The 23,937-nt window shown below is 39.7% G+C and overlaps 2 long non-coding RNA genes across 3 annotated transcripts in view; both read left to right on the top strand.

Moving 5' to 3' along the window:
- LOC138988884 (uncharacterized) overlaps positions 1-23,937 on the top strand; it is a 486,353-nt gene that overhangs the window by 18,697 nt on the left and 443,719 nt on the right. The window lies entirely within an intron of this gene.
- Positions 14,275-23,937, top strand: part of LOC138988885 (uncharacterized) — a 54,666-nt gene continuing 45,003 nt past the window's right edge. Inside the window, exons 1-2 of the long non-coding RNA XR_011465112.1 lie at positions 14,275-15,091; positions 15,804-15,915. This is a non-coding gene — a long non-coding RNA (uncharacterized lncRNA). The remainder of the gene's footprint in view (positions 15,092-15,803; positions 15,916-23,937) is intronic.

The raw sequence follows: 23,937 nt of genomic DNA, 5'->3' as shown, positions 1-23,937 counted from the left end.
TTGCTTCTGTTTAAAAGTGTAAGGTAATGGAGGGTAGAAGGGAGAAGGCTTTTCCTATGTACTCTTTTTGTGGTATGCTCCTCTTAAAATATAAAAGTCAGTTGTAGAAGTATAGTAAATAATGTGGAAAGATGGTTGTAATATATTGTTGCCTGAAAAGCTACTTACTGAAAAGAATGTAAAATGTTATTATTTTTATAAATAAATAAAATTTAAATGGCATATACCAAAATGTAGTGATTTGTAGTTTTTTGCTTATCTGTATTTTTTCATAATGAACATATATCACCTTTGTAATTAAAAAAATTGTAAAACTAAAATAAATACAATGAAAACTTTTCCTAGGGGTCCCAGTTAACCCTGCCATGAAATCTTCCTCCATTTTTCCTGTTAAGATTAATGAGTACTTCTTTTTTGCTTTCATGCTACATTTTTCATGCTACACTTATCACAGCCTGAATTGGATTATCGTGTACACATTTGGCTCACCTTTTCTGTGTATTCTTTAAGGGTCTGGATCATACCAAATTCATCCAGGTATCCCTGTCAATGCAAAGAAGAGTGTCTTTCCCCTAACAGGTGTGCATTCAGTATCGAGTTGGCGTATAAAGCAGGGGACACAATCAGTACAGTGGTTGTAAATTTTGTTCTTGCATGATGTAGCCTGTATTTTAACACTGTATCATTCACTGACTCTTTAGTAATGCCAGTGGCTTACTGGGTAGAGTGCAAAGTACGTAAGTCAAAAGGTTTCCTTTCTAAAATGATAGCGATTGCCTTCAGTGATTGCTGTCTCTGCATCATAAATTAGTGTGAGTTCGTTTCAGAAATTTATGTAGTTAAAAAAGGACTAAGTTAAATAAATGTAAGAACAGTCAAACTGCTGATGACATGGGCCCTGCTCTGATACAGGTGAGACTCCTATCTGCTTGGTATTTTAATTTTAGAGCAGTTTCATCCTACCTTTCATACTATTTTACTTTCCCCATTTCTATCCTTTTGCTACAATCCCTCTTTGTATGCATTGCTGTATTATTGATGTGGTCATTATGGGTTGGTTATGGTCCTCCCTTGGTGGCTCAGAGGGTAAAGTGTCTGCCCACAGTGCGGGAGACCCGAGTTCGATCCCTGGGTCGGGAAGATCCCCTGGAGAAGGAAATGGCAACCCACTCCAGTATTCTTGTCTGGAGAATCCCATGGACGGAGGAGTCTGGTAGGCTACAGTCCATGGGGTCGCAAAGAGTCGGACACGACTTCACTTTCACTTTCACTTTCATGAGTGAATGAAATGCAAATCGAAGAATTGGGAGTGGATAACATTACTTGGGCAGCAGTAACTTTTTTTTTAATGGAAAGTTGTTTGAAAATAGATTAGATGATCTTGATTCTTTGCAGTTCCCAGTTTTCTTGTCACAGTGACCTTATCCTCCCTGTTTCCTATGTTCTAGTCATAGAAGTTTACTTATTATACTCCAGAGTTTTCTTCTAGAGCCTTTCCTCAAACCTTTTCTTCTTGGGAGGTCCACCTGTGTGTGTTCACTGATCCAAGCATTCAGTTCAGTTCAGTTCAGTTCAGTAGCTCAGTCGTGTCTGACTCTTTGCGACCCCATGAGTCGCAGCATGCCAGGCCTCCCTGTCCATCACCAACTCCTGGAGTTCACTCAAACTCATGTCTGTCGAGTCAGTGATGCCATCCAGCCATCTCATCCTCTGTCGTCCCCTTTTCCTCCTGCCCCCAACCCCTCCCAGCATCAGAGTCTTTTCCAATGAGTCAACTCTTCTCATGAGGTGGCCAAAGTATTGGAGTTTCAGCTTTAGCATCAGTCCTTCCAATGAACACCCAGGACTGATTTTCTTTAGAATGGGACTGGTTGGATCTCCTTGCAGTCCAAGGGACTCTCAAGAGTCTTCTCCAACACCACAGTTCAAAAGCATCAATTCTTCGGTGCTCAGCTTTCTTCACAGTCCAACTCTCACATCCATACATGACCACTGGAAAAACCATAGCCTTGACTAGATGGACCTTTGCTGGCAAAGTAATGTCTCTGCTTTTGAATATTCTATCTAGGTTGGTCATAACTTTCCTTCCAAGGAGTAAGCGTCTTTTAATTTCATGGCTGCAATCACCATCTGCAGTGATTTTGGAGCCCCCCAAAATAAAGTGTGACACTGTTTCCCCATCTATTTCCCATGAAGTGATGGGACCAGATGCCATGATCTTCATTTTCTGAATGTTGAGCTTTAAGCCAACTTTTTCACTCTCCACTTTCACTTTCATCAAGAGGCTTTTGAGTTCCTCTTCACTTTCTGCCATAAGGGTGGTGTCATCTGCATATCTGAGGTTATTGATACTTTTCCCGGCAATCTTGATTCTAGGTTGCGTTTCTTCCATCCCAGCGTTTCTCATGATGTACTCTGCATATAAGTTAAAAGAGCAGTGTGACAATATACAGCCTTGACGTACTCCTTTTCCTATTTGGAACCAGTCTGTTGTTTCATGTCCAGTTCAAACTGTTGCTTCCTGACCTGCATACAGGTTTCTCAAGAGGCAGGTCAGGTGGTCTGGTATTCCCATTTCTTTCAGCATTTTCCAGTTTATTGTGATCCACACAGTCAAAGGCTTTGGCATAGTCAATAAAGCAGAAATAGATGTTTTTCTGGAACTCAGCGGATGTTGGCAATTTGATCTCTGGTTCCTCTGCCTTTTCTAAAACCAGCTTGAATATCTGGAAGTTCAAGTTCACATATTGCTGAAGCCTGGCTTGGAGAATTTTGGGTATTACCTTCCCATAAAGAGCCAAGTCAGATGCTGCCTCTTCAGAGAAGTTGCAGACCCTCCCAGTCAGTCTTTACTCATCCTACCAGTAAATTGTTATAATTCCATGAGAGCACTAGTTGGAATTAATGTGTTCATTCTGTATACATTCACTGAATGTCTGCTGTGCATATGTTGTTCTGGGAGCTAGGATGGGAGAATAGTGCAGCAGACTGTCCTCAAGCTTACAGCGTAGTGGAGGAGGCAGATAAACAGAGGACTTTGAGTATAGTATCAGAAGAGTAACCAGTGTGTGCAGGATTCTGTGGGAGCCCAGACAGGGAGCATCTCACCTAGCAGGGGATGGGGGTTCCAGACAGATTTGAGTTGAACAGCATGTTGTAGGTCATGGAGAGAACGAAATGTCTTGCACCTCTGAAGAATGAGAAATAACTCGGTTAGGCTGAAGTGTGGATGGGGGAAGTGGTAGGAGATGAGACTGGAGAGGCAAGAAGGAATGGAGTCCTGATGGGTCTTTTGTGCCTCTGTTATGGGGCTTTGTGTGGGGATTTACTAGACATTGCTCCATTTTTATTTAAAGGATTGATTTATCTGAAATAGTAATAGAGTTGAACACTTTTTTGCACTCCATCAAATCTGCACGCGTTATCTTAATCTAATCTTTACAACTGTCTAAGGTAGGTATAGTGTCTTAGAGTGTTTAAGTGAGGCCACTGTACAATAGTAGTTAAAATGGCTTGGGTTTGAATTTCAGCTCATCAGTTTACTAGTTTTGGACCTGGAAGTTACACATTTGCCTGAGTGTCTTCATCTGATAACTATAATAATGATACCTATCTCTACCTCGTGGGGCTTCCCAGGTGGCTCAGTGGTAAAGAATCTGCCGGCGATGCAGGAGATGTGGGTTGAAGGAGAAGGAAATGGCAACCTACTCCAGTATTCTTGCTTGGAAAGTCCTATGGACAGAGGAGCCTGGCGGGCTACAGTCCCCGGGGCTACATGACATGGTGACTATGCATGCATGCATGCAAATACATGTAAAGTGCTTAGCTCTTTAGTTGCTAAGTGACTGCATACTCAGTAAATGTGATTCTTGATTATTAAAAACCGTACCTCTGGGACTTCCCTGATGCTCCAGTAGTAAAGACTCTGTGCTCCTAATGTAGGGGCCTGGGTTCAATCCCCAATCAGGGAATTAGATCCCACATGCCATAACTAAGACCTGGCATAGCCAAATAAATAAGATAAATTGAAAAAGCATTCTCCAAAGTCACATGAGCAGTTAGTGGTGAAGCACAGGGTGAACAAGGCAATCTGATTTCAGAATCTTTATTGTAACTGCTTTTGTGGTTACAGAGAGATGATTAAAGATAGGTTCTAAGCAGTGGAATCAATGAAGAATTTCAGTCAACACGGGAAATACCTTTTAGGGTAGGAAATTCCTAAGAGCTCTTCACATTACCCTGACTTTAAGAACTCTTCTTTGCTACCCAGCCTGCATATAGGGACTTATGTGAGGAATGTGTCTCTGTAATTTAGGTTAATGACATGAATTCCACATTTATAGTGCACATGAGTAATGAACCTGGAGAATATCTTACAAATATCTCCCTCTAGGAGTTGGTCTAGTAGTGCTGACACCTGGGATACCGTGTCAAGCCTGTTGCTCTGTTCATCTCCATACTCCCTATATTTTTCCAACTTTAGGACCCAAGTGGGAGTCTTATGTTGGAGGATGTTGTGCAAACCACATGCATAAAGAAAATAATTTACATTTTTCCTTTCTTAGCTTCTGGAACATCAGTGATTCCATCCTCCCACTTCCATTGGGCAGAAATTGAGGTATTCTCCTTATGCTTCCTCATTTTCTCCAAAACCCACCACACATACATAAACTCTCTCCCCCATAAGAGAGAGGGATCCAGCATAGCTACTTTTTCTGATTCAAGGACCCAAGAATATACAAAGTCTTTGGTAATAAAGGAGCACACCAGCACGCTAACTTCTCCATTCCTACTCTTGCCACTCACAATTGTCTTGTAGCTTTCTTTTCTCTCTTTGCTCAGTTTTGTATCCCTCTTGTCTCTTGCACAATGTCTGGTGTGTAGTAGGCATTCAGTAAATAGGTTTTGAAAGATGCGTTGCATCTTTAATATCTTAATGATACTCAATTACAGAAAAATGTGCAAATATATTGCCTTGCTTTAAATTGTTTTATGAGAGTGGATTGTTCTTGGCAAGCAGGCCCCATCTTCACCTCCACTGCCACACTGGAGCTCCCACAAGTTCCAGATTTATTCAGTTATCCTGAATATAGCTATGGTGGTAAAGGAGCTGAACGGATGCCCCACAAATCTGGGAGAAGATCTCCAGGTTGAAGGCAGGTCCATCTCATGGGATTGGTTATTTTGCCAGGGTCTTTGGAATTTCATGACTTCACAATGGAAAAGTTTCCACAGATTTAAGTTTCGTAAGGAAATAAATAGATCATAGAAGACACATACTGTTAGAAAGGGCTAGGAGCAAATAATCTGAGCAAAGTAGAAGATATCTAGAAGGCCCAAGTTCATTATTTTAACTTATTTTTTAGGTTTGACGCCTCCTTGGAATTCACTGGCTTCTACAGACTTCCAACCCAGAGAGCAGCAGATCTAATTCTCTTAGTTTCCAGTTTTTGAACCTTTTGCATACATCATCAGTTATATTTGAAATTGTAATCTTCTCTCATTATTTTCTTTCAACTTCAACCCTCTCATATAACTTTTCTCCCACCAACTCTGATAACCTTTTAATAATTTTTAATTAGTTCAAATTGGTTGACATTACTTGTTTATCAGGGTGCCAAAACCTGCAAAATTATAGCTATGGATATCTGGGGCCTCAGTCCAGAATAGATAACCTTCATAATTCTGGTACCTATAAGAACTCAAATTTATGTAGACAGTGTTGTTGACACAACTCTCATATCCCTGGGTTCCTAGGAAAACCTTTAAAAACATGAAAAAGAGGCTTAAACTTTTAGGACTTTATGCTTGCCTGAAAGTCCATACTCATGTTAATCTTAGGGTCATGACGATGTACCAGTAGACTGTCCAGACATGTTCAAAGCAGTGAACCTGGGCCTTCAGGACTTTGATTGGTCCTGATTACAAATGATGTACTGCAGTATGCAGAAACACTCAACTTGTGTCCAAAGATGAAGAACTTATGTCATTATTAGAGCCCACGTATTGTGTGTATCTGTCTACCACTTGAAGGTCATCTCCAAGACTTCAAGAGAAAGTGATACCCAGGCTTGAATTTGGTGTCCTTCATACATAAATCTTGTTCACAGCCTGCTCTGTTTCCAAACCTCCAGAAGAAATTAGAAAAAGAAGACCAATTAAACCCCAAAGAAGTCAATAAAGAACAGAAATCAGAAATAGAAAAATAAAAAAGAGACAGTTAATGAAGACAATTAACAAAGCCAAAAGATTGTCCTTTGAAAGTAAAATAAAATTGAGGAACTCTTACCATCACTGATAAGGAGAGAAAACAGAAATTACCATAATTATGAATGAAAGAGGAATAGATCATACTGACATTAAAAGATTAATAAATATTATGGACACTTTATGCCAATAAATTCAAGAAATGAGATGTTTTCAAATTCCTTTAAAACACAACTTACTAAAGCTAATACAGGATGGAATAGAAAATCTGAATAGCCCTATATTTAAAATTTTGAATTTGTGATAAAAAAAACCTTCCTGTGAAGAAAGCTATAAGTCCAGATGGTCTCTCTGGTGAATACTATCAAACAGTAAGCAGTAATATGAATGTTAAACAAATCAGAGAATAGAGAAGGAGGGAACGTTTCTTAACTCATTTTATGAGGCGAGCATTACCCAGATACCAAAACCTGAGAAAAATACTTCAAAAGAAGAAAATTGCTGATCAGTATTCCTGAGATCATAGACACTGCAATAGACAGTGTTTGTGTCCCTCCAAAATCCATATGTTGAAGTCCTAACCCTTAATATGATGGAGAGGTCAGCAGTCTGCAACCTGGAAGAGGGCACACACTGAATCTGCTGGTGTCTTGATCTTGGACTTCACAGGTTTCAGAACTGCGAGAAATAAATGTTTGTTGCTTAAAGTCACCAGTATATGGTATTCTTTTATAGCAGCTGCAACTAAGACAGAAATAAAAATCCTTAAAGGAATATCATCAGGTTGAATCCAGGACTGTATGAAAAGGTTAATGCGTCATGGTCAAGTGGGGTTTAGTCCCAGGAAACAAAATTGCTTAACCCCAAAATTATATCACCTTTTAACATAACAAGGAAGACAACCCATATAATCCTTTCAATAAATACAGAAAGGATATTTCACAAGATTCAGTAATTTTTAATTCAACAAATCAGGAATTGAAATTTCTTTAACTCGATAAAGAGCATCTATAAAACTCCTGTAGCAGCATCACATTTAACACTGAAATATTGAAAGCCTTCCCCCATGATTGATAACAAAGTATGGATGTCTTTCCTTACTGATTGTTTTTATTGATAATACTTCATTGGAGCTGCTGGCCATTGCAATGAGGCAAGAAAGAGAAGTATAAGATACAAAGTCTGTAAAGGGTGTAATTCTGTACATAGAAAATCTTAAGGGATCTGCAAAACCACTACTGATACTTAAAAACGAATTTAGAAAGACCACAGAAAAAAGTCAATTATATTTTTATAGATCAGTTGTAAGCAATTGGAAAATGCAATTAAGAATTCTTTATAACACCAAAAATCAAAATACTTAAGTAGATCATCAACACAAATGTAAAATCAAAAATTATAAAGTTTCTAGAAGAAAATACATGCTTGGGTTAGATAAAGATTTCCTGGAGAGAGCATTAATAGCATTAAACAGGAAGGAAAAAATAGATCTATTGGAACTCAAAACTTTTGCTCATTAAAAGTTACCACAATAAAAAATGAAGAGGGAAGACACAGACTAGGAGAAAATGTTTATAATAAACTATCTCCTGAAAATCAATAGACAAGTGATCTAATATAAAATGGGCAAAAGACTTGAGCAGGTAGTTCACAAAGGAATGTGTACAAATAGCTAATAAGCACATTAAATTGCTTATTACCATTGATCTGAGAAAATGCTAATTAAAATTACAGTGAGATACTGTTTTATATTCATTATAATGGCTAACTTTAAAAAGATAAGACAACTACAACTGTTGGTGAGAATGTGGGCAAACTGCTGATAGAGTACAAAATCACGATCATTTTGGGAAAAAATTGACAGTTTCTTGAAAAATTAATCATGTATCTGTGCTGTGGCTCAGAAATTCCACTTCTAGGTATTTATCCAGAAGAAATGAAAACGTATGCCCACAAAAGAGCGTGCAAAAGAATGTTCACAACAACTTTATGCTAGTCCCAAGCTGGAAAGAACCCAAATATCCATCCAGGATAAATTAGGGTATAATTCAGATAAAAGAATACTGCTCAGCAAATAAAAAGAATGGACTACTGATACATCCAGCAATAAGAGCCAATCCCCACAAAGATCATGTTGAGTGAAAGGAGCCAGACACAAAATAACATACTGAATTATTCCCTTTATATAAAGTTATAGAGGGGGAAAATTTATGGTGATAGAAATAAGAACAGTAGTTGCCTGGGAGGGTATATGGTAACTTTCTGGAGTGATAGAAATGCTCAATATCTTGACTGGTGTGGTAGTTACATGGATATACATTTATCAAGACTCATCAGTTGTACACTTTTAGGCATTTCATTATATGTATATTTTACCGCTATGAAACCCAAATGAATAGTTAGCTATATGCCATTACAGCAGTGAGCAAAATAAAGAATATTTCTAACACCTCAGAGAGCTCTCCCATGTGCTTTTTCAGTCCATAGCCCCATCTGTATGTCCCATCACAGATAATTACTATTTTGAGCTAGATTTGGTTTTGCTCTTAAACTTCTTATAAGTGGAATAACCAATATTAGCTTTTGGGTCTAGATTGTTTTGCTGAACATAATATTTTTGAGATTCACTCATATTGTATATATTAGTAAGTTTCCTTTAAATTCCTGGTCTATTTATAACTATCCCACAATTTATCTATTTTTTTGTGTTAGGCATTTGAGTTATTTACAGTTTTGCTGTAAAATAAAGTGGATCTGAATAACCTTCCATGATTTTTTTGGTGGTCCTGTTATCCATGTCTCTTGGGTGTATACCTAGGCAAAGGATTACAGGATATGCGCATCATTAACTCTTTCAGATGTTTGCCAAATTTCTCTTCAGAGTGGTTGCATGGATTTGCATCTCAATGAGCACTGCTTGAGAGCTGCCCATTCTCTTTTCCTTCTACCACCATAAAGTAAAAAACAAGGCAGACTTTTTTAATGGGAAGACCAAAGCTAAGCATGGAGGAATGTGACAAAACCAACTTGCGTGTGATCCGGTGTCCAATCCAAGAGAAACATACAGAGAGCAACAGCAGATCTTTGGGTCAATAATTGTGCTTGGTGTCTATGTGTCTGAGTTACAAGCCCTGGAGGAGTGTGGGAAACGTGTGAGAGGTGTAGAAAACCAGTCTCAGGAAAGGGTCAAGGGGTCAGGCTCCCCCAGTGAACTGGTTGGGTCTGCAGCTCCTGAAGGAAACCAGAGGATCTTGGGTAGCATGGGTAGATTCCTGAACCAGCTGTGTGCTGAATGTTTGGATGATTCAGGTTTTATTTGAAGTTTATACCAGCATCAAGATTGCTGTTGCTTTGCCTTTCTGGGCACAGAGGGTAGGAAGCTCTTCATGTGCCACTCAATCTGGGCTGACTTCAACCTGTAAATAGAAGTACTTACAGGCAATGAGGCAGAGCTCATCTGCCTCAGACAAGGATGCCAGTGCCCCAAATCCAGTGTCTGATTAAACCTAATCCTGTAGTGTAGTCTGTGTATCAGTTTTCTAGTTAGGAAGCTGTCTGAGTGCATGGGGGAAGCTGGATCTGTAAATGTGTGAGCCAGGTAGGTGCTGCTTGTCAAGACAAGTGGGACCATCTGAACTAAGTAGCTGCTACTGGGTCCTAATAAAAGCAGTGACAATGAGGCCAAGTGTACAAGTATAACCCCCCACCCCTGCATTCCCTGGCAAATAGGTTACTCACTTTGGTATTTTTCATGATCAGAAATTTGTTATTGGTGACCCAGATGACAAGTTCAGCTTGTATATGTACTTCCAACATATATCTTGAATTCTTGTGCTTCTTCCTACTTTTATTGCCTTCAGTTTAGTTGAAGCCACCAAGATATATGTCTTTGTTATAGTCCAACAGCCTCTTTCCTGGTCTCCTCCTATCAAATTCTGCCCCACTGATAGTCATTCCATGTAGCATTACTCTTCTGATCATGTTATTCCCTTTATTAAAATCATGTTGAAATTTCAGGAGCATGTGTTTGAAGGTAGATAATGTGAATACTAGAAAATGTGCCAGTTTGGGAGGTAAAGGACTCAGGTTCTAATCTTGACACAACTACTAATTAGCTGTGTGACTTAGCAATCCTCTCCCTATCCTAGGTCTCAGTTTTTTTCATCTGTAAATTAAAAGATTGGAGCAAACTAGGAAGTTTCTATGGGCCGTTATAAGTCTAACATTCTGTAATACTTTGTGGGACTGATTCAGAGGATTTTTCTTGAGTTCATGCCTGGGGTGGAGAAAAGTAAGACTTTGGGGTGGTATTTCAGTCAGCTTTCCTGTTTTTCTTCTCAGAGATGACTGGAATCTTTGAAGTTGTTGGACAGTTCCCTTTACGCTGAGTATAAATCATTTGAAAATGTTTCAAGAGAGTTTTCTCATTTCAGCAGGTATGCCTAGCGGACTGAGAGTTCCCTGTTGTTTCACCTTGCTGATGTAGGCCCTTGTCAAGCTTTCTGTGCTTCACTGCATACTTTATCTTAGAGGTTATGTAGATTCTTAGAAGTCATCCAACCCAGGCCTGTTGGTAGGCGAGTCCTTAAGTCCCATGAAGTGCTGCTGACATTTTGTAGGATTCTGACTGAGCGGTGGACACAGGCATATCCATTTGTCTAGTTATGTTTTTAAAATGTAAATCTCATGACAGAGAACTGTAAACACACATTGCACAAATGTCAGTTTCCTGGTTTTGATATTAAACTGTAATTATGTAAGATACAACCCCTAGGGGAAACTGGGTGATGGGCACACTATACTTCTCTGTTCTATCTTTGTAACATCCTATGAATATTTAATTATTTCAAAATTAAAAAAATAAGTCTTTATGAGGTGGTTAATAGGACTCTGTAGGACTAATTTCCTTATATAATGTCTTCCATAATTGTCTGAGTTGTTTTTTTTCCCCCTAAAGAAAAATACAGATTTCCTAACGTAAAATGTAAATGTAGATTACCTGACAATGCAATGATTTTCATAATTTTGACCACAAAGTCTATTTCCAAGGAATTTTCAGTTGAAGGCTCAACCCACACATTCAGTGCCTTGTGTGTTTATGTTGTGTTTGATCAGCACCAAGGCCATGCTTAGTAATAGCACTGTGTGTGCTGGTCTCCCTGGCTTCTTGGATTCCATGCCAGGTCCTTATCTTCTCCATCTAGGCTCAGTCCTCTGTAGCTCTGAGGACGGAGTGTTGTAGAATACAATGCTGTAGCCAGGGGGTCAGTGTCCCTCCCAGGTCTCTGAGGAAAGGATCCCCAAATGACCACTGGGCACATCTTACCCTACATGCTCCAGTAATCATTTGGGGACTCAGTCAATTTAGACTCCATTTTTCTCTATATCAGCTGAGGGATGTCAAGGGATGAGAAGAAGGTGCTGAGGGGAAGAGGAGAGATTAATGATCCCTCAAAGATGTTCATGTCCTTTACCCCAGAACCCATGAATATGTTAGGTTATGTGGCAAAGGGGAATTAAAGTTGTAGATGGAATTCAGGTTACTAATCAGCTGACCTTGAAAAAGAAGGGTTATCCTGCGCTATTCTGATTGGCCCAGTGCAATCACAGTTGTCCTTAAAAGTGGAGGACAGGGGAAGAAGAGGGGAGTCAGGGAAAGAAATACGATGATGGAAGCAGGATCAGAGAGGTACTACATTGCTGATTTTGAAGATGGAGGAGGAATCCATGAGTTGGTGAATGTGGGAGACTTCTAGAAGATGGAAAAAGCCAGTAAACAAATTCTCTCCAAAACTTTAAGAAGAGAATGCATCTTTTTTTTTTAATTTTTTAAAATTTTATTTTATTTTTAAACTTTACAATATTGTATTAGTTTTGCCAAATATCGAAATGAATCCGCCACAGAGAATGCATCTTGAATTCAATTCAGTGAGACCTATGTCAGAATGTCTGACCAATACTACTCTACCATAATAGATCTGTGTTGTTTTAAATCGTTGACTTCGCAGTCATCTGTTATATCACAACAGAATATCGATACAATAGAAAACGAATATGCTCTTTCAGGATACGAGGTCTCAGAGTAAGAATTGACTGAAGGATGCCTGGGCTTAGGAATTAGAAAAGAGAGTCCTGGGACTTGGTGGAGTGAAATCTGGAACAGGAGGTAGTCATTGGAAAAGACAAGTAGACCAAGGTTTAGGGGCATGGCCATAGGGAAAGGACAGTGCTATTAAGAGGGGTTGAGTTAAAAATTGGAAGAAGAGGTTCAGCTCAAGCAGTCACAGAAGCAGTTTTGGAGACTTGGAGCACGTGGGTCGTAGCATAGAGGTGAGACTTGGATGGGGAAAGTGTGAGAACAATGGGTTTTTATTAGGCTGGGTAACAGAAAAAAGGAATGCAAAGAGCCCAGGGCTAGGAATCACGGTGCCTAGATTGTAGTATTTTGCTCTCTGAGTTGTTTGACACACATGTCCTGGGCCTCAGTCTTCCCTTATGTGAGATGAGGGACTGAGCATCTCAGGATTGCTTCCCAGATTCAAATAAAAATTACACGATTTGGTGAAGGACCTTAGTGAGCTCTCTAGGAGTAACCTAACTGTGGTTATGACATTTCAGCTCGTTGTGTCACTAAGTCAGTGGCCCTGGACACAGCTCAGTGCAGTGCATGTAAATGACAGTGGATTATGGGGTCCCCCTTAGTGGAATAACTTTGCTCACTTCTGAGTGTTCATCATATTACTTCAACATGGAAATGGTGACCTTGGCACACACAAGCTCCTCAGGATTGAAATATTTATATTTATAGAGTTGTATGTACGCGATGCTTCTTACGGGGGATGTTCAAAGTTTATGCAAACTGCCATCTCCTATTCCTTTTAGGGTTAGCAGGGAGTAGCCATTTTGGAGTTGATCAAATAGAGAATCACAGGGTATTGATCCCTAGATATGTCTTAATTCTTAAGCATTAAGTATTCCAGAATCCTGAATTCAGTAAAAATGTCTTTGCATTCTGTTTGATTTTGTACACTTTTCAGTTTCTCACAAACCTTTTACTGACAGAGCATCGTAGCATCTGCCAGTGATAGGGCAACCAGAGGGTTTGGCAGCTTGTGGGTGGGAGTTTCAGGGTTTGGGGACTTGGCGGCAGTTAGATTGGGCTGTTGGTGTGGGAGGATGGAACTGTGTATTGATGATGGTCTTGGCTTTTTCTAAATCACAATTGCATCATATGAGATAGCTGAATTTATGTTGAGCTTTACAAAAGCCTCCTGGGAAAAGGGCAAAACTGGTTTTAGTGCGTAAGAAATTTATTTATGGCAGTTATGGTACCAAACTGAGACTGGAGACTGCTGAGAATCTGGACCACTTTCTGGTGGAGGAAAAAAAAAAACTATTTTACTTTTTAAAGTAGGAATCATATAATGGAAGCACTTTGTAGTTACAGTGATTTTTGAAAGTCTTCTTATCCTTTCCATGGGGTGACAGGCTGGTTATTCTTGTCACATTAATTCAGATAAAGATGGCTTCTGGGAAGAAATATGGTGGGGGTGTGGGGTGGGAAGAGAGTGGAAATAAAATGGCCAGCTCCCAGGGAGGTAGCTTGAGGATGTCAAAGTACGGTTAGCCAGGTTTCTTATGACTCATCTGCACAGCAGAGCTGCATGACTGGTCCTGCTGGAAACACAGGGTCACAGCTTTCTGCAGTATTAAAATGACTCACAGAGAAGGGGGCTGAAGGTCCCATCTCAGGTTTATCTGATGTGTAAAAATGTGACTTATGTCTTTAATTTGACATGATCTTTTTAAACTTCTGGTGCCCTGATAGAATGCCATGGGAGGCAAATTGTGTTAAGTGATTCTTTTTTTTAAACAAGAAGATTAAAAAACTAATGTTAGGTACTGGAGTCCCTCAGTCATCATGCATCTTGTGTTCTCAAATGGTAAGGATATGACAGTTCTTCTGGTACATCATGAGGTAAGATGCTCTAATCATCAACAATACAGGTGGGATATATTAAGCACTTTACCTGTTTTCATCAGTTCTTTCTACTAAACTCTGTAGAAATCTTTTTTACCCTTCCATGACACCTTAGGTAAGTATCAAAACATTATGATAATTTTTGATGCATAAGCTTAGTTTAATACAGTTTAGAACTGTAGTATCATGTCCAATTTAAAACTCCCCCCCAGCCATTGCTTAAGGGACCTAAAAAGTGGGCTGGAAGGGGGATTGGAGAAAGAGAGAGGTAGAGAAGGCAAAGGGCAGAGAGAGAGAGAGAGAGAGTTTCTTCTCTTTTTCTCTCTGTCATGTGGACCATCTAGGATTAGGGCGAGTGCTTTTGGATAGATGTAACAATAGTTCTGTATACTTGACCACCTGCCAGTTGTGGGAAGGTGTGTATGCTCGCTCTGATCCCTTTGATCTTATTGCTTCTGGCAACTTCCACTTTGTCAACGAGGACTTCCTTGGAGAGGCTAGCCCTCCTGAGGACCCTATTTCCGGTCCTGTCTCTGGTAGTGTGCTCAGTCACTCAATGTTTTTGATTCTCTGCAACCCCATGGACTGTAGCCTGCCAGGGTTCTCTGTCCCTGGTGCTCAAGAATACTGGAGCAGGTTGCCATTTCCTACTCCACGGCTCCCTGGTAGAGCGTCAAGTCTTTTGTTCTGGTTAGTCCTTTTAGTCTCTTTGACTCTCATCTGTTCTAGAGTGCTTCTGTGGACCGATGGAAACCACCGAGCTTTTCTTCCACACGTTCTGTCATGAAACTGGGGTGGAGGTGCCACACGTCCTTTCTTCCCAGGATTGCTACTCCACTTCTCAGTGTGCTGTTACAGTGCTACTCCAGGAAGCCTTTTGCCTTCATGAATCTACAGTGAGAAGTGAGTACAAGTCTGTTCAATTACACACACCCGTCTTCAGGCGAAGTCCTCCCCAGATCTCTCTCGCCAGGCTTCCCTCTGCTCTACTCATGGCACAGTGAGATGCCAGCCATCTCCCTTTCTGCAAGATACTCTCCACTCTGCTTGGAGTTCTCTTGCAGCAGCACATGCCCCTCCCTCTGACAAACGCAAGGCTGGCAACTCTGATCACTCCTCCTTGCCCAGGCTTCTTATAGGAGCTAGGAAGAATGTGAGGGTTGGTGGATGGCTCTCAGTTATAGTGTGGGTTTTGTCTATTAGGGAGCCTCGAGGAAAGGTTTCTGCCCCTTTCAATACGGAGAGTCAGTGCCTGTAGATTTCATCTGTAGATGCGTGTCGGTTCTGGGCCACAGGAAAAGTTCCACTCAGTATCCTGGCATACTAATACCTGGTTTTATGTAAATACAGTATTGTATTTTCCTGTCAGTCAGTGCCTTTCAGTGTTATGTGATGGTATGATGGGGGTTTTGGTTTGTTTTTGTTTTTATATCTGTCAATTCATATTACTAGAAAAGTCATAGAAAATTATGGTTTATAAAAAATAATATCAGGCTCTATTTACTTCAGTAGCGACTTGTTTCCCAGGAAGTGCTTGACTTTCCTGGCTAGCTGCCGCAAATACAGTAGGACTTTGTCTTTACCTTGTTTATTATAATAGGGATTTATTCTGTAGGTCAAATCACGGTCTTCATGATGTGTTCTACGTAATAAAAGGCCCAGGGAGGCAGTAGAGTGTGTGTTGGAGTCGAATCAACTTGGCTGGAATCAGCAGCTTTGTGAGGCTGGTGAGTCACTTAACATCTCCCTCACAGGCAAAATAAAAATACTACTACCCACCCACGTAAGAGGTTATGAGGTCTCATTTGAATTATGTATGTAAAGTATGTAAAGCACTTATGATTGCCTGGATTGTAGGAAGCATATAACGAAGTTAGCTACTTTTATTATCTTATGGTATAGATAATGCCATATCATCTTTATATGATTCCACTGTAATTTGAATAAAAACATATCACCTTGTGCTGAGGGGGCTGAGAGTGGGAGTTCTACTAAATATAAGGAAGTTTAACATATATCATGTCAGTAGGAAGCAGAGTCAAGTTCAGAAGAATCAACAGCAGAGGTTAGGGACTTCATGTAAAATATAGGGAAATAAGAAATCACGGAATAAGGGCAAAGAGTACGGAGAACTAAAGTTTAGGCGTAACACAGCAACAATAAAGCTTGGTAGTTATAGATTTGAAAGATATAGTCCAGAACACACTTTAATGGAGGTGAGCAACCTGGCACTAGGGGTTGGAACAGACCGGCTTGGGGTATGAGAAAAGGTAATTCCCTGTTGCAGTTTTTCTGTTTGCCAGAGAAATCTCTTAACTCTTTCCCCCTTTGATCATATCATCAAGTCTCATTCGTCTGTTAATTTGTTTTCTACTAACTCTGGTAGGAGTGAAGTAGAATTGAGCATTAAAAAAATTATTACTAAGTGGATAGGCAAAAAACATCTCAAATTTCTACTTTTTGATCATAAGTGGAGTTTACCATATAACCCCTTATTGTTAGTCTTCTGCATTTCTGCTTTTGTGAGTTAAATATCCATACCATTTATTATCTGTGTGTTGAAATTTTAGGGTTTTTCTTATTAATCTATGCATGCTCTTGATATACTGACTCATCAGTCATATTTTCATATTTTTTTATTTTGCTATGAGTATTTTCTCCACTTGTATTTATCTTCTAATTTTTAAAAACTTTAAAAAAAAACAAAACTTTTTATTAAGGTAAATTTCAAATATATATTAAAAAAACAGACTATAATGACCCCCTTTATGTACCCATCTCCCAGCTTCAATACTTGTCAGTTTCTGCCATTTTTGGTTATCTGACTCCACCTACTTCCCATTTACTTCACCCACTCCACTTGAGGTTGTTGTTGTTTTATAGTTTTAAATTTGTAGGTATAGTTTACACACATATGCACAGATCTTATCTGTTCAATTTGCATGAATGAACAGACTTGAGTAAAACACTGACAGGGCTAAGAATCATACACAGAGACTCTGGGGGAAAAGAGATAACCCCCACTGCTTACACCCACAGACAGAACAGACAGAGCCAAGCAGGTGTCTCGTATCCTAAGTCTCAGAGCCACTGAGCCAGTGCTGCATAAAGTCACACTGGACCCAAGGAAGCAGAAGATCAAGACTTGGATTTGTCTTGGCTGGGATAGGGCCTGCGTCAAGAAACAGGTTCTTAAGTAAACCGGATTTTGACTAGAGGCCTTGGACTCAGAAGAGGCCATCTTCTGCTCTTCCCTCACCTGTAGGTTCATTTCCTTCTTCTTTCACTGTCTCTGAAAAGAAGATCAGTTTGGGAGAATGTCAATATGGGGGTAGGGAAGGCCAGGCAAACACTCTTAGCATGGTACAGTGGGGTCAGTTTGCACTTTTAGGTTATATGGAATCAGCAAAATGAAAAAGCAGCCGATGGAATGGAAGAAACTATTTGCAAACCATATATCTGATAAGGGGTTAATAACCCAGTGTATAAGGAACTTTTTATAATTCAATAGCAAAAACCAAATAACCTGATTAGAATATGGTTCTATCACAGTGCTATATGATATATCCTTATTAGTTATCTATTTTATATATGAAAGTAAAAGGGAAAGTGCAAGTCGCATCTGACTCTTTGAGACCCCATGGACTATACAGTGCATGGAATTCTCCAGGCCAGAATACTGGAGTGGGTAGCCTTTCCCTTCTCCTGGGCTCTTCCCTACCCAGGGATCGAACCCAGGTCTCCCACATTGCTGGCAGATTCTTTACCAGCTGAGCCACAAGGGAAGCCCAAGGATACTGGAGTGGGTAGCCTTTCCCTTCTCCTGCAGATCTTCCTGACCCAGGAATCAAACCGGGGTTTTCTGCATTGTAAGCGGATTCTTTACCAACTGAGCTATCAGGGAAGCCCATTTTATATATAGTAGTGTGTATATGTCAATCCCAGTCTCCCAATTTATCCCCCTCCCCTTCTCCCTTGTTTGTGGGAAAGGTAATCCTTTGTAGGAAATGAGGAAAAATCCTTTGTAGGTGAGGAAAAAGCAGAAGGTGCCCTCTTTCAAAGTCCAAGTCCTCTAGTCAAATCCGATTTACTTAAGAACCTGTTTCTTGGCCCTTTCCCAAAGAAGACATATAAATGGCCCATATGTACATGAAAAGATGCTCAATATCACTAATTATCTGGACAATACAAATCAAAACCACAATGAGATATCATCTTACATCTGTTAGGATGTATTAAGATAATAAGGATAAGTATGTGTTAGGATAAGTTAAAAGATAGCAAGTGTTTACAAGAATGTAGGGGAAATGAATCCTTTTTTAAAGCTAATTTTTATTGGAGTATAGTTGATTTACAATGTTGTGTTAGTTTCTGCTGTACAGCAAAGTGAATCAATCCTGAATATTCACTGGTAGGACTGATGCTGAAGCTGAAGCTCTGATACTTTGGCTACCTTGATGCGAAGAGCCACCTCATTAGAAAAGACCCTGATATTTTGGGAAAGACTGAAGGCAAGGGGAAAAGGGGATGACAGAGGACAAGATGGTTGGATGGCATCACCGACTCAATGGGCTTGAATTTGAGCAAGATCCGAGAGATGGTGAAGGACAGGGAAGCCTGGCGTCCTGCAGTCCATGGGGTCACAAAGAGTCGGACACAACTGAGCGACTGAACAACAACAACAAAGTGAATCAGTTATACATATATCCACTCTTTCTAGATTTTCCCCCGTGTAGATCATTATAGAATATTGAGGTCCCAGTGCTATACAATAGATCTTTTTAGTTATCTGTTTTATATATAGTAGTGTATATATATATGTCAATCCCAGTCTCCCAATTTATCCCTCTCCCCTTCTCCCTTGGTAACTGTAGGTTTGTGGGAAAGGTAATCCTTGTACATTGTTGGTAGGAAATAAATTGGTACAGTCACTATGGAAAGCAGTGTAAAATTTCCTCAAAAAATTAAAAATAGAACTACGATATGGTTCACAATTCTACTTAGGTGTATAAACAAAGGAAATGAAATTAGTATCTCTAAGAGATACCTGTACTCTCATGTTCTTTGCAGCATTATTCACAAGAGCTAAATTATGGAAACAATCAAATGCTTGTTGATTGATGAATGGATTAAGAAATGTGATATATATATATATATATATATATATATATATATATATATATATATGGCTTCCCTGGTGGCTCAGTCAATAAAGAATTCACCTGCAATGCAGAAGATGCAGATTCAATACCTGGATCAAGAAGATCCCCTGGAGAAGGGTGTGACAACCCACTCTGGTATTCTTGCCTGGAGAATATCATGGACTGAAGCTATAGTCCCTGGGGTCGCAGAGTCAGACATGACTTAAGCGACTGAGCATGCACAATGGAATATTATTCAGCCTTAAGAAAGAAGGAAATTCTGTCATTTACAACAACATGGATGAAACTGGAGGATATTATGCTAAGTGAAGTAAGCCAGACACAGAAAGACAAATCTTGCATGGTCTCACTTATATGAGGAGTCAAAAAAACAAAAAGCCAACAACAAACACAAAATGCTGAACCTATACTAACAGGGAATAGTATGGTGGTTGCTGCTGCTGCTGCTGCTAAGTCACTTACCAGAAGCTAAAGGGTGAGGGAGATTTGAAAAAAAAAATAAAGCAAAATTGTTCTTGCCAAGGGCTGTGGAGAGGGAGGCATAGGCAGTTATTGTATAATGTTATAGGGCAGTTAAAGAATTGTAAGATGAAAAGAGTTTGGGAGATAGATGATGGTAATGGCTGTATAACAGTATGAGTTACCTAATACCACTGAAACTCTATATTTAAAAGTAGTTAAGATAATAAACTTTGTTGTATATGTACATATATATTTTACAACAATAAAAAATTGAAAAAAAATGTGTTGAAACATGAAAAACAGGCACCTATGTTCCCAGGTGGCTCAGTGGTAAAGAATCTGGTATTTTTGCTGGGAAAATCCCATGGACAGAGGAACCTGGCAGGCTACAGTCCATGGGGTTGCAAAGAGTTGGACATGACTGAGCATGCACGCATGCATGCATGCATGTTCAGACATTGCAGAGATTAAACAGATAACAGAAAGACATTATGGTGAAAAAATAGTTGGTGGTTCCTCAAAAAGTTAAACATAGAGTTACCTACCATATGAGCTAGCAATTCCACTCCCAGGTATATACCAGAAATAATTAAAAGAGGGACTTAGGACTTCCCAGAGTTCCTGCTCCCAATTCAGAGGTCCAGGTCAATTCTCTGGTCAGGGAACTAGATCCTGCATTCCACAACTAAAGATCCTGCATGCTGTAACAAAGATCAAAGACTCTATGGGAGAGGGAGAGGGTAGGATGATTGGGGAGAATGGCATTGAAACATGTATAATATCATATATGAAACGAGTCGCCAGTCCAGGTTCAATGCACAATACTGGATGCTTGGGGTCAGTGCACTGGGACGACCCAGAGGGATGGTACAGGAAGGGAGGAGGAAGGAGGGTTCAGGATGGGGAACATGTGTATACCTGTGGTGAATTCATGTTGATATATGGCAAAATCAATACAATATTGTAAAGTTAAAAAATTCAAAAAAAAAAAAAGATCCCGTGTGCCACAACTAAGACCCAACATGGCCAAATAAATAAATTTATTAAAAAATAAAAAACCCAGGGACTCAAATAGTTATATGTACACCGATGTATAGCAGCATTATTCACAGTAGCCAAAAGGTGGAAACAACCCAAATGTCCATCAACAGATGAATAAATAAACAAAATTCGAAATGTACATAATATGGAATATTATTCAGCTATAAAATGAATGAAATTCTGACACATACTCTAACATGGATGAACCTTGAAAACAACATGCTCAGTGAAATAAGCCAGACAAAAAAGTAAATATTATACGATTTCACATATATAAACTAGATAGAATAAGCAGATTCATAGAGCCAAAAGTATCAAATAGAGGTTACCAGGGACTGCAATGAGAGAAGAAAAGCATTAGAAAAGCAGTTGTTGCTTAATGAGTAGAGTTTCTATTAGAGATAATGAGAAAGTTCTGGAAACAGTGGTGATATTTACATAACATTGTGAATGTACTCAATTCCACTGACTTGTACACTTGAAAATGATTAAAATGGTAAATATTATGTTATTTATATTTTGCCATGCTGAGTTTTTTGGTCAATAAGAGTCCAAAAAGCAGTACTTGGATGCAATCTCAAAAACGACAGAATGATCTCTGTTGTTTCCAAGGCAAACCATTCAATATCACAGTAATCCAAGTCTATGCCCCAACCAGTAATGCTGAAGAAGCTGAAGTTGAACAGTTATATGAAGACCTACAAGACCTTTTAGAACTAACACCCAAAAAAGATGTCCTTTTCATTATAGGGGACTGGAATGCAAAAGTAGGAAGTCAAGAAACACCTGGAATAACAGGCAAATTTGGCCTTGGAATACGGAATGAAGCAGGGCAAAGACTAATAGAGTTTTGCCAAGAAAATGCACTGGTCATAACAAACACCCTCTTCCAACAACACAAGAGAAGACTCTACACATGGACATCACCAGATGGTCAACACTGAAATCAGATTGATTATATTCTTTGTAGCCAAAGATGGAGAAGCTCTATACAGTCAGCAAAAACAAGACCAGGAGCTGACTGTGGCTCAGACCATGAACTCCTTATTTCCAAATTCAGACTGAAATTGAAGAAAGTAGGGAAAACCACTAGACCATTCAGGTATGACCTAAATCAAATCCCTTATGATTATACAGTGGAAGTGAGAAATAGATTTAAGGGCCTAGATCTGATAGAGTGCCTGATGAACTATGGAATGACATTGTACAGGAGACAGGGATCAAGACCATTCCCATAGAAAAGAAATGCACAAAAGCAAAATGGCTGTCTGGGGAAGCCTTACAAATAGCTGTGAAAAGAAGAGAAGCAAAAAGCAAAGGAGAAAAGGAAAGATATAAACATCTGAATGCAGAGTTCCAAAGAATAGCAAGAAGAGATAAGAAGGCCTTCTTCAGCGATCAATGCAAAGAAACAGAGGAAAACAACAGAATGGGAAAGACTAGGGATCTCTTCAAGAAAATCAGAGATACCAAGGGAACATTTCATGCAAAGATGAGCTTGATAAAGGACAGAAATGGTATGGACCTAACAGAAGCAGAAGATATTAAGAAGAGATGGCAAGAATACACAGAAGAACTGTACAAAAAAGATCTTCACGACCCAGATAATCAAGATGGTGTGATCACTGACCTAGAGCCAGACATCCTGGAATGTGAAGTCAAGTGGGCCTTAGTCAAGTGGGCCTTAGAAAGCATCACTACGAACAAAGCTAGTGGAGGTGATGGAATTCCAGTTGAGCTATTCCAAATCCTGAAAGATGATGCTGTGAAAGTGCTGCACTCAATATGCCAGCAAATTTGGAAAACTCAGTAGTGGCCACAGGACTGGAAAAGGTCAGTTTTCATTCCAATCCCAAAGAGAGACAATGCCAAAGAATGCTCAAACTACCGCACAATTGCACTCATCTCACATGCTAGTAACGTAATGCTCAAAATTCTCCAAGCCAGGCTTCAGCAATACGTGAACCGTGAACTTCCAGATGTTCAAGCTGGTTTTAGAAGAGGCAGAGGAACGAGAGATCAAATTGCCAACATCCACTGGATCATGGAAAAAGCAAGAGAGTTCCAGAAGGACATCTATTTCTGCTTTATTGACTATGCCAAAGCCTTTGACTGTGTGGATCACAATAAACTGTGGAAAATTCTGAAAGAGATGGGAATACCAGAACACCTGATCTGCCTCTTGAGAAATTTGTATGCAGGTCAGGAAGCAACAGTTAGAACTGGACATGGAACAACAGACTGGTTCCAAATAGGAAAAGGAGTTTGTCAAGGCTGTATGTATATTGTCATCCCGTTTATTTAACTTATATGCAGAGTACATCATGAGAAACGCTGGACTGGAAGAAACACAAACTGCAATCAAGATTGCTGGGAGAAATATCAATAACCTCAGATATGCAGATGACACCACCCTTATGGCAGAAAGTGAAGAGGAACTAAAAAGCCTCTTGATGAAAGTGAAAGAGGAGAGTGAAAAAGTTGGCTTAAAGCTCAACATTCAGAAAATGAAGATCATGGCATCCGGTCCCACCACTTCATGGGAAATAGATGGGGAAACAGTGGAAACAGTGTCAGACTTTATTTTTCTGGGCTCCAAAATCACTGCAGATGGTGACTGCAGCCATTAAATTAAAAGATGCTTACTCCTTGGAAGGAAAGTTATGAGCAACCTAGATAGCATATTCAAAAGCAGAGACATTACTTTGCCAACAAAGACATTACTTTGCCAGCAAAGACTTCGTCTAGTCAAGGCTATGGTTTTTCCTGTGGTCATGTATGGATGTGAGAGTTGGACTGTGAAGAAGGCTGAGTGCCGAAGAATTGATGCTTTTGAACTGTGGTGTTGGAGAAGACTCTTGAGAGTCCCTTGGACTGCAAGGAGATCCAACCAGTCCATTCTGAAGGAGATCAGCCCTGGGATTTCTTTGGAAGGAATGATGCTAAAGCTGAAACTCCAGTACTTTGGCCACCTCATGCGAAGAGTTGACTCATTGGAAAAGACTCTGATGCTGGGAGGGATTGGGGGCAGGAGGAAAAGGGGATGACAGAGGATGAGATGGCTGGATGGCATCACGGACTCGA

Source organism: Bos mutus, chromosome 8, assembly GCF_027580195.1.
Source record: "Bos mutus isolate GX-2022 chromosome 8, NWIPB_WYAK_1.1, whole genome shotgun sequence".
Classification (NCBI taxonomy): domain Eukaryota; kingdom Metazoa; phylum Chordata; class Mammalia; order Artiodactyla; family Bovidae; genus Bos; species Bos mutus.
This window is presented reverse-complemented; position numbering and strand designations above follow the sequence as displayed.